The sequence below is a fragment of the Pelodiscus sinensis genome, chromosome 15 (assembly GCF_049634645.1).
Source record: "Pelodiscus sinensis isolate JC-2024 chromosome 15, ASM4963464v1, whole genome shotgun sequence".
Taxonomy (NCBI): domain Eukaryota; kingdom Metazoa; phylum Chordata; order Testudines; family Trionychidae; genus Pelodiscus; species Pelodiscus sinensis.
This window is the reverse complement of record NC_134725.1, coordinates 32,653,993-32,671,360: the sequence shown is the minus strand read 5'-3', so window position 1 is coordinate 32,671,360 and position 17,368 is coordinate 32,653,993. Positions and strand designations below refer to the sequence as shown.

Below are 17,368 nucleotides of genomic sequence, written 5' to 3'. Positions count from 1 at the left end.
CTAATGAGATTCACATGCTGGTAAATGCAAACAGTGTGGTGTGCTATTAGATTAGAAATTTACAGACAACAGCTTCTTTCTGCTAAATTAAAATAACTGGTATTTCTCTGAAGGCAGAATTTCATTTAAAACATGTCTTTGCATGTAATTTGTCAGCAGGCACTATTTCCAGAGATGGTATTAGCAGAAGGGAAAGAATTAGGATTCTATTTATGCAGGACATTTGTTCCACTGCTTGTCCTCTCTATTATGCTAGACAGACATCTCTCTATGCAAAGAATAGTAGGAAAAAGTAAAACATGGGAGATTAATTTTGAAGCAGTGAGGAGACTTGTAATCAGCTTAAACTGATTTTATTGCAGATGCATTAATGAGTGTGTTTCATGAGCCCTGGTGTATGTGTGCACTTTATTCATTCTGATTTATGTATTGATAAATGAGTACAACTGGTAACTATGGGCTTAATTCATCTATCATTGGATCCGCCTTTAGAAGAAAGCTTTTAAATTTTAAATGATGCTATATTGTGGGATTTTTATATGCTTATATAATGTTGTACCTGTACATGCATAATAGTCTGACCATCTGTTCAAGAGCTCCTCCTAAATGGCAAGAACTAGGACCACCAAATTCAGTATACAGCTTCCTCTTATAATTTAAAGCATATGTAGCCGGATTGCCTGGATCCAGCCCTCAAGGCTCAGGATATTCCCCCCCCTCCTCAACATTGGGGAGCCTGCAGTGGCACTCTAGACCCCCACCATAGGGCTGAAACCTACACAACCAACTAAGATTGGGGGGCTCTCCCCCTAGACTCTGGTATTCAAGAGGAATGTGGGGAGTGCCTTTCTTCCCATGACTGTGAGGGCTGACTTTTACTTTTTTGCTTTGCTTCTCACTTGTGTGTGGCCCCTGGCTGATTGGTTTTTTTTTTTTTCTGTGGGTCAGCAGTAGGGATGTAATAGTGTAATTGATTAACCAATAAGCAAAAGCGTATAGATTAATGCTATAGACTACACAGATTTCCCTTTCCCTTCCTCCACCCCCTGCTAGTAAATTTTTTTTTTTTTTTTAGCAGGCTGGCCAGCAGTCCAACTCAGTCCTAGCTTGCACTGAGTCCTGGACCTACCCCCACTGCGGCTCTGTATTTAAAGTGTATTAGGAGCCAGGTGGTCAGGCAGCCTTGCTCAGTTCTGGCTCATGCCTGGTCTAGGAGCTCAGACCCCTCCGCCCAGGACAGGGGCTGCCTGGGGACTATAGAAGAGTCGACTAACTGATAAGAATTCATGAGGTTAATGGACTATTTAATTAACTGATACTTAACACCCCAAGTCAGAGGCCCCTGGCCCCAAAAAAGGTTCCCCACTCCTGACTTAAAGCAAGGTAAGTGTTTAGTTGAGCCAGGTAAATGGCATGTGCCTGGAATGGCATTGCTTCTGAAAAATATATTGAAAAGAGACAATCATCAGGCAGGTGCATAGCCTCCCATCCCCCAGACACCCATTAGGAATGGCTTGTGGGGGTGGTCTTAAACATAAGATGTTTCAACCCACCCAAAGATAGAAAGTCTTAGAGGGAACACTGCTCCTCTCCTCTCCTCTACTTTGCTCTCTGAAGTGAAGTAAATGTAGGCTTATCAAGCAGAACAAAAGGATAGTCTGGGGGCAGGGAGGAGAGTGCAGGAGCAGGCTGGGGATGCAGGGTCTTGGCAGAGGTGGGTGAACAGTGTGGAAAAGCCTCCAGGCACTGTGCTCCGCTGTTTCTCCAGGCTGCTTCTGCCTAAGCTTTTTCCCCACAAGCCAGATCTGGTAGGAAGCCTTGGGGTTTTCTCCTCTTTCCCCCTTCCCAACCTTGAGGAAGCCATGCTGGTGCTCCAACCTTGCAGGTGGTTGAGAAACTGGAATCCAGCCTGGGTTCCCTGCTGCAGGAAGGGAGGGAAAGAGGATATGTGCAGGGGAGGCCTGAGCCGAGCCACAAACTACCTGAAGGACTGCCTTACAGCAGTGGTTCCCATTCTGCAGATTTTATTTGTCTACTAAAGATAGAGTACAAAGTATCAAACTTTTTTAAGTCTTCAAAATTAACACCAACATTTGGGATTGGAAATATTTTGTGTGTACTAAATTTTAAAAATTAACTTAAAATATGGCTTTAATTGGTATTTGTTATATTTATTTTCATTATATAAGAATTAGTAACACTGTGCCTGTGAGTTAATTTTGATGTTATCACCTACAAAAAACCCCCAGGCATTTTCAGGACCTAAGGGCCTCTGGAACAGAATCATGGTTTAAATTGCCCCTCTTCCCCCCCCAATCTGACGTGGCACCTAGGTTAGGGGCTGCTGACACACAAAAATCAATTGAGCTGCATTCAAGTGAGAAGCTAAAAAAAACACATTTAAAAACCCTCACCAGCACCCCTGAAGAGAAAGACACTCCCCATGTTCCCCTTGCACATGAGATTAGTGGGGCCCAGGCTAGTAGATTTTGTGTGCTCTAGCCTCACAGGGAGGCAGCACAGGGCTGGAGTACTTGTGGGGGCTCCCCAGTGTTGGGGAAGACGGGCTGAGCCTTGGGGGTGTTGGATCCAGACAAACCAGGGGGGCCATACCCCTGCTTTAGAGCTTCATCTTTTAAACATAGCTTGATCTTGTCTGCATTGGCTGTATACTCTTGTTTTGGCCAAGCTGGGTTCTAACAAGTATATGGTGAAATTCTGGTCTTACTGAAAATAATGGCAAAATTCCCACATTTAACTGGGTCAGAATTTCACCCAGTTTTTAAACTTATTAGCCCCTGGTACAGCAGCAAGGATAAACTTTACCTCCTTGCATGGGATGGACTTGCACTCCTTTTAAAGAGAACAGTTACATTTGGCAGTCACCGAGTCAAAAACAATGAGCTGAGTCTTGGGCTCTGGTCTCCCTTCTGTCCCTGATTTCCTGTGCCTTTTGGGGAATCTGCTACTTCCTTGTTTCCTCCTTTAATGGGAAGATCATTGTATTTTCCTTTGTAAATGTGAGAGTTCCCTCGATGAAAATCTGGACTAAATGTTAAATTGTGATCAAACGCAATTATTATTAGAAGGTCAGCGGAGAAGTTATCCCCCTCCTCCGAAATAGCTTTTCTAAATGGTGAACGACTAGGATCTGCAAAGAAAGCAGGGGCGCCAGGCGATTCCGCACGCTCACCGCTACACGGGAGCGCGTATGTGGAGCGTCGCCCGTTCTCCATTCCCCGCATGCGGCTACCGCCTCCCTTCAGCTTGGAGAGCAAAATTGAAAGCAAAAAGGCGCTGGGAGCGCTGCGCGCAGGCTGCACATCTGGGCCAGTCAGCGAAGCGCTGGATTTGCGGTGGCCAATAACAAGGGTGCTGGTGAAATCCGACTCTCTTCTCCTGGGCCGGAAAATCTGCCCGTCGCAGCCAATCGAGGGGCCGCTGGCTGCAGCTGGGGAAGAGCTGCTGCGCCGGGGGGAAGGCGGAGATCGCAGCGCAATGGAGACCCAGCAGAAGTGGGCTGCAGCTGTGTCCGGGGGCGATTGTTAGGTAAGCGGGGGGCTCCAGCCCCCCATATTCCTGAGGCCGGGGGAGGTGTTCATGCAGCTCGCTCTTGTTCCCGCGGAGGGAGCCAAGCACCCGAGACCAGCAGCGGCGTTTTCCGCTAGCGGGTGGCTTTGGGTGAGGGGATTTAATTCGTGCTCTGCCCTGTAATTGGGACTGAACTCCGGGCGGGAACAGGGCGGGGATGGAGTGAACTGGTTTTGCCTCGAGGGTCTGGCTGGCAGGGGGAGGCCTGGGCCAGCCCAGAGAAGGGGAGTCGCTTTGACCGGGGAGGGGAGCTGCAGGTCGCCCCGAGCTGTGTGGGAGTGTTCCCTGGTATCTCCAGCGCTGGGGGGATGCAGCGGGTGCTGGCCCCTGGTGCATCCTCAGCACCGAGCAGAGGGTGGACCCCTACGTACCCCAGAGAGACAAAGAGAGGCCTGGGTTGGACTGCTGGGGAGGCGCGGAGCGGAGGAGGAGCTGCCGATGGCTCTGTGGGGAGAGTGATGAGCGGGTTCTGTAGGGACCATGCTAGGAAACGAAGAAGATGCTGCGGTGGGATGGGGGAACCTGCAAAGGACCCCTGGTCAGAGAGGTTATACTGCCTCCCTCGCTGGCCTTGGTTTGCTGTACTGCCTCCCTCGCTGGCTGGCACTTGTCACTCAGCTGACTCTGGGTTCTGAGAGGTGAGCTGTGATGCTCTCCAGCTCCCTGGGCCGGAGCATGCTGCACGGATGGAGCACCCACGTGCAGATCCCAGCAGCTCCTGCCGTAGGGGAATCGGATTGCTAGTCTAGTCTAGCCTGCCTCGCCTCAGGGGAGCCTAGCTTGAATAGAGCTGCCCTCTTTCACATATGTGTGTGGTTGGATGGGGGCACATTTCTCTTCCTCCCTGTCAAGCCCTATCCTTTCGCACATCTGATTTTGATGGATGAGAAAAAATCAACTCCCCAGGGCTGGCCCCTTTCTTAGCTGAAAGTCAGAGTGGCTTCTCCCTATCCTGCCTATAAATTAAAAACAAACAAACAAAACAACTAACTAACAGCAAGAACCCCCACACTCTCAGACAGCCTTAGACCCTCAAAGCCAAAGAATTTGCAGCACCTATTCACATCCCCAGTGCCCACAACCATTTTTGCATTTTTTTAAATCAGGTTAGGTAAAAGGAAATGAGTTTTCCTTTCTGTTTCTACTCAACTGTCTGGGGCTTTATGCAATATCCCTTAACTGTTTTCAAGAAAATTAGAAGTTGGGGCCAGTTTTGACCGGATAGTGTCCTTTTTAAACAGAGATGTGGGAGCTGCAGTCTTTTAACTTTCTCTGGAGCAGCAATCACTTTTTGATGGATTATTAGTTTTTGTATGGTCTGGGAAGAGGAATGATAAAAATAATTCCAGGGCCCAAGCAGCCACTATTAAATTAGGTTTCTCTGTGGCATTCTTTTAAAAATAGACCCTGTGTTTTAGGCCTATGATTGCCACTGTTCATCTTTTATTTTAGGATTGTTCCAGATTTTGTCAAGGTGTGAGCTTAACAAACAGGTGCAATATGCTAATATTTTATGTGTAAGTGGCAACAGCCCCTCCCTTATTCCAGGGTTCCCTGTAGCTCCATATTCATCTGAAATTGTTTAGTAAAACCTTTAATGCTCAGGTTTCCCTGTAGCTTTACCATCCTAGCTCCTAATTGTTTTATTTTACACTGCATCCTGATCTCTAGTTCTGGCCACTTCCACAGCCACGGTGACCCCCTTGTGGATCGTGTCGCTTGTATCTCCTATGGTCTACTGCAGTGTTTCTCAAACTTCTTTTTATAAAGTAACCCTTATAATTTTTTTTAAAGTACTCCCAGTACCTACAGTTTTTAGATGCACAATTTTTTTCTACCATTGCAACATGTTTGTTTAAACAACTTAATCGTAGCTGAGTGGGCCACAAAATTTTTAGTTGTAAAAAGTATAAAAATAAGAAAGTGCTGTAAAACTTAAAACAAAAAATCAGTTTTCTCCAAATTTCAGTTGTGTTAACGTACCCCCCAGACTTCTCTCGAGTACCCTTAGGGGTACTCGTACCACTGGTTGAGAAACACTGGTCTACTGCCACTTCAGCTCTCTGCAGTTTCCAGGGCCTGTCTCAGCATTTCCCACAGTTTCACTCCAGTGGTGAAGCTGGAGGAGGACTGAAAGTTTCTTGTTCATTTAAGCAATTGCTCTGGTTTCTCTTCTCTCTCTCTCCCCTCCCCCCCCCCCCCCCAAGTATTTTTCTAATGTACATTTACTGTCCCTCAGGACGGGGCAGCCCATCCATATAGGCGAACGAGGCGGTCACCTGGGGCACCAAATGGTAGCACAATATCATTGAGGGGTTTGGAGGTGGGGGCGCTGATTGCATAGTTCGCCTAGGGCGCCAGTAGCTGGCAGCTAGTCTAGGGCCACCCCTGCCTCAGAATATCCCTGGATGTTAACATTCCAGAAGGAGAGGGTTTCATATTTATCTCGGCTTATATGATACTACAGTGTATTCTCTTCCCCTTTCTGTCTGCTCAATGTGTCTGCTGTGTAGCAGAGTGTATATGTCTGTATATTGTTTTGATTAAATTAATGATGCTATTCTCTCCTTGTTTCAAGTTCAGATCATTTATTACTATCAGTGGCCAAGTCTTGGTAGTGAATATAAATTATTTCATTCTCCACCAAACAAAATGTACTTTCCTTAGTGTTTATAATCATGCCTTGAAGTGAAACAAAAGTAGTGTGCAACTTGATCTGACTTATATAGCAATACCTAGTTATTGTGGTGTAGGGATATTTATCCATAGACATCAAAGCATGGAGGTTAGCAACATCCCCATTTTACAAATGGAGAAACTGAGGCACAGAGCAGTGACATGACATGCCCATTGTCACCCAGGTGATTAATGGTTTATCTAGGAATAGAACCCAGGAGTCCTTCTCAGTGCAGGGCTCTATCCACTAGTCATGCTTTTTAAGTTACCCTTTCTATATAAAGCACTCTCCAACAGAACTGCCGAATGTCTGTGCCTCATTTTCCCTTTCCCATACTCAGAAATTGTCAAGATTAATTGTGCTGAGCATGTTTGCATTGCAGCGTGTGGATATATTTTAATTCTCTCATTCTGTAAAAATAATTTGATAATTGATAAGTCTGAGCAGAGTTGAGAGACTAGCCAGTGATATTAGGGCTCTAATCTGGAGTTTGGGATGCCACTTTTTAGCTTCCTGCTCCATCACAGACTTCCTGTGAGACCAAGATACTTAGTCTCTCAGTGCCTCAGTTCTCCACATGAAAAGTGCAGAAAATGGTACTGCCCACTCTCACATAGATGAGAGTGAACAGAAGAAATAAGAAATACATGAAAGATTGTGAGGCATTAAGGCAGTGGCTCTCCTGTGACCTACCACATCAATGCAAACCTTTCCACAGACCACTAACCCCACTAGAAACTTGCCATTAATTATATAATTACACCGGAGCCATTTTGCTAATGCTGCAGTGAGGGAGAATGGTTTAACCAGAAAGAAAGAGAGAAAATATTAATCAAAATATTAAACAGGTTAAGTGCTTTAACTATCTCATCTTAGTTTACCATACTCCACTTTAAATAAAGTAAAACATTAATGTATGTCCCACACAAAAAGTTTCAACAACATTGTCTGTCTTTATTGGGAAACCTTTTCTGGGGTCAGATTCTGGCCAATGGGAGCAGCAGGGAAAACCTCCAGCCAGCACATCCTGGGGAAAGGAGTGGCAGCGCGCAGAGCTGCTTCTGGCTCAACTTCTTCCCTGTGAAGCAGATTTGGTGGGGAGGCTCAGGGCTTTCTTCACCCACCTCTCACCAGGAGGCTGTGCTGGCGCTCCAGTCTTGTAGAGGCGGGAAGTCCGTGAAGCTGGAACACCAGCGTGGGCTCCCTGCTGTGGGGGGGGGGGAGCGAGGCGGGGGCTGACCTTGAGCTGTGGCCTACCTGCAAGTCATTCATGGACCCCGGTTTGAGAACCACTGCACTAAGGTATGTTCATATGGTCTTCTTGTAAGTACCTAAAATACTTAAATTGCTTGGGTCAGAAGGAAAGTTCTTTTCACAATAAATGTGAAATTTAGTCACTGAGGTTGAGAGATACAGAAAGATAGGCGCTGCAGATGAGAAGGCTTTCACACCATAAGTGGCCAGTGGTAAAGAGAGACCTCTGTATGTTGGTATTCCAGTGTCGTGGAAGCCATGAAAAGGGACTGGGGGAAAGAGTGAGAGAGTGCATGGTACCATAATACAGTGGTTTTCAAACTTTTTTTCTCAGGTCCCTTTTGAAAAAGATTATTGATGCCCACGACCCAATATAATTTGACTGGAGTGTGGGCTCTGGGATGGGGCTGAGGAGAGCTTTGGGCTGTAGAGGGGGCTTTCACTTTGGGGGAGGGTCAGGCCTGGAGCAGGAGGGGCTTACATTGAGCGGCGCACAGCCGGCACTGCAGTGTGGGTACTAAAGGAGCTTCCTGCCTCTTCTGGCACCACAGACTATGCTGCATCCAGAAGCAGCCAGCAGTAGGTTCTCAGCCAGTGGTAATGTGGAACTAGTGCTTGGGGCAGAGACAGTGTGCAGAGACTTGGGCGCTCTTTCCGCCCCCCCCCCCCCCCCCAATCCTCCATCCTAGGATGGTGTGGAGAACCTTTTTTGGGTCAGAGGCCACTGAGCCTCAGAAAAGTCAGTCGGGGCTGCACACAACAGAGAAACAAAACAAAAACCTCAACCCTCACTGACATGGCCCCCAACTGAAAAGGAAAAAGACACTCCCCACATTCCCTTCCCACACCAGAGCCTGAAGGGCCAGTCTAGTAGATTTTGGGGGCTTCAGCCCTGTGGAGGTTGGAGTGCCAGCACAGGCTCACCAATGCTGGGGGCAGAGCCCTGAGCATTGAGGGCCCGATCTAGGCAAGCTGGAAGCTGCATCTGGCCCCCAGGCTGAGGTTCCTCAACCTGACCTAGCCTTACGGCTACACTGCCTTTTTTTTTTGACGTGGATATGCAAATCACTCTTGCATTTGCATATCTTCCAATTCTTTTTGCGGAAGAGGTTTTGCCACTATTTAGCCCCGTGTAGATGGGGCCAAATGTCAGGAAAAAAAGCCTCTTTCACAAGATCCCTTACTCCTCATAAATTGAGGTTTATAGGAGCTTCCAAAAGAGGGTTTTTTTCTGACATTTGGCCCCATCTACATAGGCCAAATAGCGGCAAAACCTCTTCAGCAAAAAGAAAATCTCTTCCACAAAAATCCTCTTCCACAAAAAAAGTCAATGTAGCCATAGGCTAGGCTAGGAGCTGGGTCTGCTGCGTGGTTTAAGGGGCCAAGACAGGCAGGGAGCTGCTTTAGCACTTCCACTGGTCATCTGATTCCCCCTGCACCAAACAGACCTCGTTCCTGATATTCCACCACCCAGTGAGTACTGGGTCATGACACAGAGTTTGAAAACCATTGCCATTATTTACTTACTTTTTTCTCCCAACCTGGCCTACTGCGGCAGTCACTCAAGGTCCTAGAAGTGAAAAGGCTATCAGTCCTTTTAGGTATCCATGTCCCTCTCCATAAATGCCTGAAAGGAATATGGTATGTAGGTTTAAAAATAAAACCCATTAGTAACCAAATTACTTTAAGTAGCAATTAATATCATTCCAAGGGAACACAGCTTTCATTAGATGGTTAAAGCATTTGGCTGGCGGGAAGGCGGGGTGGGGGGAGGAAATCAGGGCTTTGCTTTCAGCCCAATTCTGTGAAATGCCTTTTAAGTGGAGTTCACAAAGCAGCTTAGTGCCGCTCTCTTTATCTAACTAGCAGAGATAGCTTATTAAAATGATTATTTTTATGAAACCTGGGGGAATTCCTCTTGGCTAGGTATTAGTGGAGAAAGCTAACATTTGAGTGATACAGGTATATATGCATTCAGGCAGTGTTCTGATCTAGAAGGTGCCAATAACTGGATTTTTAATAGTCAAATCCTACCTACACAGAGTTCCCTGGCATCTTTTCTCTTTCAGCTGACAGGTGATCAAACCAGTGCAGAGGGGTTATTTTAGAGAGGGGCAGTGTTGTTTTTTTCCTCCAGAAAATATGGTGGCAAAGTGCTGCTTCCAATTGCTAAACTTAAACTGGCTGCTGCTCCTGTTAACAATGAATTTTAAAAACTTAAATAATTATCCAATTTAAAAATTCTTTAGCACATTTATAAAGTCAGCTCAGTAGCAGGTGGGTGGCTTGATCTGTTGCTCAAATACTCTACTTCTATGAGCTCCATTGCTGGAATATGACCAAGACACTGGAGCTAATGCTGATGGGAGCTAAGAATGCTGAACAATATAACACAACACACAGGTCCTCAAAGTGCTTAAGCATGGGCCTAATTTTAAGCATGTGAGTAGCCTCATTGAAGCCAATGGGACTGCTGATGTGCTTAAAGTTAAGTCCATGATCAAGTGCTTTGCTGGATTGAGGCCTGAGTTTGGAGGATACAGTGTGCAGGCAACAGCTTCATTTGCAAATGCTTCACAGTTCTGAATTCTCACATTCACTAAGTAAGCACTGTGGTTTTCCTTTGAGCAGTGGCTCTTACATTTCTTATCATCATGATTTTTTTCTTGAAATGTTATTTTTTGACTTCTCTGGGAATCCCCCTGCCAATCCCCCAAGAGGTATGCAAACTCCAAGCTGAACCTCTCTATTGATTTTCACACTTGTGCCATTTTCTATTGGATGGGCAAGGCAGAGGGAAGTAACCCCATAACTCACCAAACAGTGAACAAAGATCATTAGTGTTCACCCTTACAGGTGGATTGAGCCTTGTGGGGCTCAGTATTCCCTTGATGGGCTTGCTAGGGGAGGCAGGGCTAGGCTGGCCTTCAGCATTATCATCTTCTTACCAGGCTCTCTACTGAGTTGCACCAGTGTAACTGCAATGATGGAAGATGTCTAAGGCAGATACAGTCTTTGTGTAACATGTTTCCAATCGAGGCTTCTGTTAGCCTGTTGGAATGGGTGCCATGTGATCAGTGCCACCATTATTATACATTGTATTTTTGTCATCTTGTTCTTGGATATTATGAGACCCTTTGATCACAACACATGAAATGATGCCCATTGTGCTGTGGTTAACTGTTAACCAGGATGCAAGAAACAATAGCACTTTATTGATATTAGATGAGTCAAGATATAACCAGGCAAAAGCCTATTTTGGTGGGTGTGGGGGGGGGGGATAAAAGAAATGGAGTCTAAAGGTGAGCTTGGATCTGCTGTCAATCATTCTTTGTGTTAGTAGAGCATGATTCAAGCAAGAAGTAATTTACAAACATCAGTTAGATTACTAGTCACAACCCCTTTGTGAGATAAGGCAGGGGACTCTTTGGTGTTTGTACATGATGGTATCCTGGTCATTCCTAGGCTCCAAAGTGTTACCACAGAGAAATGAAGTGATTGCCCAAAGTGCAGAGCTAGTGGTAGAACCCAATTCTCCTTAGACCCAGTCCTTTGATTCAGCCCCAAAATCATCCATTTCCCTCCCTCTGCCCCCCAGACGAGGGAAGTACTAGCTATTGCAGCACACAGAGTATGCTAGCTCAACTCCTTTTCAGAAATGACTCCAATGGGAGTGGCTCAACTATTTTCTTCCACTATTTGATCTGAGGAAGTGGGTCTGGCCCACAAAAGCTCATCATCTAATAAACCATCTTGTTAGTCTTTAAAGTGCTACATAGTCCTGTATTTTGTTTCAGACAAAGAAGTGATGGGTTAATGTGCTTGGCATTCACCTTCAGGGCCTGTATTTAATGAAATCCTGATGGAGATCCCTGGGTGGTCTCATTTTAATGACCCTAAAAAGGTTCAAGATATGAGCAGCTGGGCTGCTGCTGCTCTGAACTGGATTTTCTTCCTGTATATTACATGTGTGAGTTGATCTTGTCTGTAATGGTAGAGACTGTGATCTTTGTACAGTCCCTGTCACTTAACTAAAGAGCATTTGCAGGGTTGTACTAGTGTGTAGGATTAGGATCACAGGGAGAGCTTCAGGTCAGGACAGAAGGACATTGGAAAGAAGAGATGACTGGCTCTACACTGTACTGTTAGCTCCTCATGTTTAAGGGTACCACATTACAAAAATTATGAAACTATAATAAACTAAAACCTGTAGGGAAATTCTGTCATTGTCAGAAAAGCATCTCCAGGAAGTAACGTGTAAACAAGTAGTGTATGCTTTCCCCCATCCCCATCCGCTTGCCCACTTCTGGTTTCCTTAAACTCGTTAGCTAGCTGGAGAAGCTGGGATCTATTGGGCTGAAAATGAAAGAAAAGATGCAACCTTTGTGGAGGATCAAATACTTTATTCACTACTGACCTAAGGGAGGGGAACTCTAATGAGTTAGGAATATGTACCCTTTCTTGCCTGCTGTGTAGTTGGCACCAAGCAATTATAAATACGTGTCCAGAAAGTTTCTTTTTTCCCTTGCGTTATCTTTGTGTGCTCAGCCTTTCTGGGCTTTGCAACACATTCACTGCCTGTAAACTCTAAGCATGTTCTTTATCAATTACAACTTTTATACTTAACAGCTTCTTTTCCTCTCTGCATTCAGAGTGTTTGATGGATTGATAAGTCACCCTCTGATGCTTCAGATTTTGTTCTGCATGTAATGCTATTGGGAAGCTCTCAGCTACAGTTTTGATGGGCACAGCATCAATGAAAAAAATTAACTTGCAAAAGAGTTGCTTTTGCTCCCAGCCATAAAATATTGTGCAGTTTTACTTTGTGCTGCCATGTTGCACTTCAAAGGTGGCTGCACTTCAAGGGTGTGCAGAGTAAGGGAGTGTATAATTATGCAGTCTTTTGGATGGAGAAAGGCATTATTTAAATGTCATACTGCTTCTCCTCCTCCTCAGGGCCATCCTTAGGATTTATGACGCCCCATGCAATACTATCATACTGGTGCCTCTGCCTGATGATAGCCAATGCGGGGCATGATTTTTTTTAAAGATGGGATTTTTATAATCTTCAGCCACACACTAGTAAAATAATTTTACAGAAAATTTTAAAACTCAGGTCCCGTCCATTAATACAGTAAATTCAGAAACTGACAGTCTTTACCTGGGGCATGGAAATGCCTGTTATGTGGCTTCATTACCACTTGAATGGCTCTTTCACAGTTTCCATGTTCTGCTAATACAGTGATTCCCAAACTTTTCAGCATCATGCCCCCTTTTTGATTTTTGAGAAACCCTCATGCCCTCCTTCTCCCCCCCACAAAAAAAATAGCAGCAAAATTTGTTGAGCCAAAAAAAGAAAAAGAAAGAAACTGACCAGGGCCGAAAAACAACCACGGCCCCTTTAATTCCCGGGACCAGTGTGTAAAAAAAATAAAAATAAAAAAGGTGCCAGAACTCCAGGAGAAAAGTTGTTGCCCCCTCCCCCAAAAAGGAGGGGTACCCTTATAAGAGCAGATCAGGCAGTGCCCTTTTAAGGCAGCCATTTTGAAGTCTACCCGGGATGCTCCATCCTCCCCCCGCCCCAGCCAGCCCGAGCTGCGCGTGTTCTGGCAGACGCCCCAGCCAAGAAAAACAGAAAATACCGGATATTTCACATGGTATTTTCTGATTTTTTTTTTTTTTTTTTTTTTTTTACCAGATGGACCAGCCTCTTTCTTGGAGGGGGACTTAAAGAGGGAGGGCTGGGTTGCCTTGTGCTCCCCCTGGAATTTCTTCACACCCCCACGGGGGGGGCATACCCCCAGTTTGGGAAACTATGTGCTAATAGGTCTGGCAGGATTTTTCACTTTTAAGTTAACTAGACCCCCTTCAGAGGAAGCAGAGCCACAGAACAGATATAAGAAGAGGCAGGTGGGTTGACATTAAGACCAAGAGGTGCCCCAAATTTTGGGGTGCCCTACACAGCTATGTATTCAGTGTATGGTTAAAGATGGTTCTGCTCCCCCTCTTTGCTAAAGTCAACCTCATCCCCATTCCATTTTTTTAAAGCCACATGCATATTGATACTACGTTACATAGAACTCTTTCATGTAATATTTCAGTTATTTCTAAATTAGATGTGGAGTGGTTTACCTTTAATATCTGCAGTAAGTACAGGCAGTCCCCGGGTTACGTACAAGATAGGGACTGTAGGTTTGTTCTTAAGTTGAATTTGTATGTAAGTTGGAACTGGTACATATTGTAGGGGAAACTCTAACCAAACATTTCTCCAGAGCTCAGTTTTATTCTCACACACCTCACTTCCCTCAGACCTTTATTCTTAAGCTGAGGTGTCTGCTTAGAAAAGCCGCTCCACGTCTCCCTGGTCTGCTGGGGGGGGGAGGGGGCGCTAGCTTCGCGTCTCCCTGGTCTGCTGGGGGGGGGAGGGGGTGCTAGTTTCGCGTCTCCCTGGTCTGCTGGGGGGAAGCAGCTAGTGTGGGGTTGCCTCACCCCGTTTGTAAGTAGGGATCCGATGTAAGTCGGATCCATGTAACCCTGGGACTGCCTGTATGGTTTATGTATGGAAAGCAGCCAACAGGCAAAACATGCACCAATAAAAATTATACACACAGATTGTTCTGCTTCTTATGGATTTTGTGTGTGTGTTTAATACAAAGCAGCTATTCTATATGCATACTCGGGACATGCTTTGATCCAACACCAGAATGTGCTAGTATTCCATGTGTGTGCAGTTTATGGGATTATAGGGTGTTGGCAATAATGGAGAAACAAGCTAATGCATTTTCCTTCTCAAAGTAATTAATTTCCAGTCCAGTTTTGCCTTTTTTCCTCCAGATAATTAAATTTATATCCTCCTCCTCCTCCTCCTCCTCAGATTCCCCATATGCTTATTAAAAAGAAAAACAGACTGCATTTATCATTAGATTCTGCACATTCCCTCTAACTGGCTGTATGAGTAGCCCTTCGTGAAACGCAGCTGGTTTGTGGAATATTTGTGTGCATTGGGGGTGCTGTCTAATTTGGATACTGTATTCTCTAAGAAGACAGGTTTTCCTTCTCATTCTTGAACCCAGTTGTTTCCCCACTCAGAGCAACACAGGTAAGGAAGTCTGACGATTTTTTTTTTCCTTGATGCTGCCTGTGTAAAGTGCCACGGTTCTCAGAAAAAAAGCTTTGTGTTGAGGGTCTGATGATCTTTAGCCTGTTTACAGAGCACAGGAAGCCTGCTTGAATTAATCAGCCTTGATATGTTTATCCTTGTCAAGCCAATTAACTCCCCCAATCCCGTGCACTCTCCATGCTCTGAAGTGTTGCTGATACTTTGTAACTTAAATTCACTTTTACTCAGTATTAACCTAGAGCTGTTCACCATGAGCCTTTTAATGCCTGCTAGGCTGCAGGCAACTGCTCTATTAATGAAAAAAAATTCTAATGCAACTAGCAAGCAGCCAGTTCCTACTGTGTCTGTATTAACCTCACAAAGCAGATGAACATTGCCATTTCCTTTAATGTAGGAGGGGTACAACTGATGCACCGAGCACTTTCTGAAAGCTCTGCTTTCTATGGCTTTAGAGCAGCGGTTCCCAACCTTTTCCAGATGGGGACACATTTTGACAATTTAGGAAGACTTGGTGACCCAGGGCAATTTAAAAAATGTGAGAGTGGCTCCTTAAGAGCCACCTCATGACCCTTTTGAAATGAAAGGGCGACCCATATTTGGGTCCCTACCCATAGGTTGGGAAACCCTGCTTTTAGAGCCTTGACAAGTACCACAAACAAATGCATAGCAGGATGGTTTAAATCACCTACAGGTGAGTATTCATGTTACCTACATAAGACTCATATAAGACCATGTTTTCTGCAGTTGGAGAGCGAGGGGTAAAATCCATCTTTCACAATGGCGTCTGGGCACAGAGTTACTATGCATCCCTTCGTTCTGGTACTCCTCAGGGACCCAACAGCCTCCTCAAGGGGTGGGAGGGGCTCTATGGCTGTGTCATCATGGATCTAGGCTTGCTAATGCTGCAACCACCCATATGCCCACTTCTGTTTGTGGATGGCTGATGTGGGGCTTCAATGAACAAACTTTCAACACATGGATGGATTTTTCTCTGACTTCATTTCACACCCTTTCTGAAGGTCTGGAAACTGTTTTCTGTTGGGGGAAGACTCGCTGCAAAATCTAGCATTTCTGGGCCCAAAATATACAGTGGCAAGTCTAGATTTGAATATGGTCAGTTGATAAGCATATACTGTCCAGAGTGCTAGCTGTGACTCTCCTTAGCCCAGGCCTTTGTAATATAAAACATCAAAGACAAGCCAGCTTTCCACTTCTTTCACAGTTTCATCTCACTCTGCCCCATGAATGAGAAGTGCTAGAGTGCTTCCTTGTTTGGTGTGGTTTCTGAAGTGAGATCGTGGTGAATGGTGTGGGTGCAGAACATAGCACTTTGGCAATGGTTCCCACTTAATGGCAAGTTATTTATCCCTATGCACTGGCATAGTTCCCAAAAGAGCCCACAGCAAATGGAAGCCAGCCTATAAGAGCCATCTGCTCTCTTTGCTTGTTTGCTTTTCAGTTTTCTTAATGCACCACTCTGGGGAGTGCATTAAAATGCACTTGTGCTGTTCTAATGGATTCACAAGTCCTGTGTCATTTCCTGGTGCAGCTGCTCTCCTCCTAATCAGTTTTGTTCCATGGATTTACTGGCAGCAGCAGCAGGAATGCTCTCACCCAACATATATGGCCTGGGTCAACTCGCCCTGAACTTGATGTGAATTTTGACAATGACTTCAGTGGCAGCAACGGGCATCCTGAACTTTCAAGATGCTGAGCACCCTGAAATTCCCAGGAAGTTTAGGGTGATTGGAAAGTTAGCATTCAGCAGCACTAGACCTCCATAGCCTGATTTTCAAACCTGACTTTTAATTTTTCACGTGTAGGTGTGGGTGTGCTTTGTTCATGTCTTTCTCTGACAAACTGCAAAAGTGGAAAAAATCAGTTTAATCATGGAACGGTCATTAGATCCAGTCCCCTGCCCTCACATCAAGACCAAGTGTAACTACCTGTAGGCAGAACCAAACCTAGGCCTTCTGGAGCTTAGTGCATGAGCTATAAAGTCCTTGAGCTATAAAGTCAGGTGGCTCTCAGTAGAGTTTATTCATTCTTAACTCTTGCTGCAAATAGTCTAAGTCCCACTGCATGGGACTGAACCACACCCAGTAAGCATGTGGATTATACCATTGTTTCTCAACCTTTTTTTTTATAAAGTATCCTTAAAAAAAAAAAAAAAAGTACCCCGTAACTACAGTTTTCAAACATAAAACTTTTTTTTCTCCCATTGCAACATGTGTTTAAACAACTTAATCGTAGTTGGGCGGGCCATGACATTTTCGGGTGTAAAAAGTAAAAAAAATAAAATAAAACGCTGTAAAACTTAAAACAAAAATTCAGTTTTCTTCAAATTTCAGTTGTGTTGATGTCTCTCTTCCCCCCCCCCCCCCCAGACTTCTGTCAAGTGCCCCTAGGGGTACTGGTACCACTGGTTGAGAAACACTTTGTTACACAAGCACCATCTTCTAGATCCATGGTCACCAACAGGTCGATCGTGGGGTTTCCCTGTGCTGTGTGGTGGGCGGGGGGTGTTTTGGCCCCGGGACAGGCGCACGCAGAGTTTCCCTGCGTGTGCTCTGGGGGGTGTGTGTATGTGTGTTTAGGCCCTGGGACAGGCGTGCGCAGGGTTTCCCTGCACCATGAGGGGGCGGGGTGTTTCCGCCCCGGGGGGGTCAGGTACGCGCAGGGTTTCCCTGCCCCGCCAGGGGGCAGGTGCATGCAGGGGTTTCAAC

General features: G+C 45.4%; 1 protein-coding gene across 8 annotated transcripts in view; it reads left to right on the top strand.

Moving 5' to 3' along the window:
- The first annotated feature begins 3,283 nt into the window (after nt 1-3,283).
- CAMKK2 (calcium/calmodulin dependent protein kinase kinase 2) overlaps nt 3,284-17,368 on the top strand; it is a 58,741-nt gene continuing 44,656 nt past the window's right edge. The window contains exon 1 of one of the 8 annotated variants that reach the window (XM_075898610.1): nt 3,284-3,549. The gene's annotated coding sequence lies outside the window, so the exon portion shown is untranslated. Of the gene's footprint in view, nt 3,550-5,804; nt 7,571-14,002; nt 14,622-17,368 lie in introns of those variants that run through there. The other 7 variants (XM_075898612.1, XM_075898604.1, XM_075898611.1 and 4 more) reach the window with 7 other exon arrangements.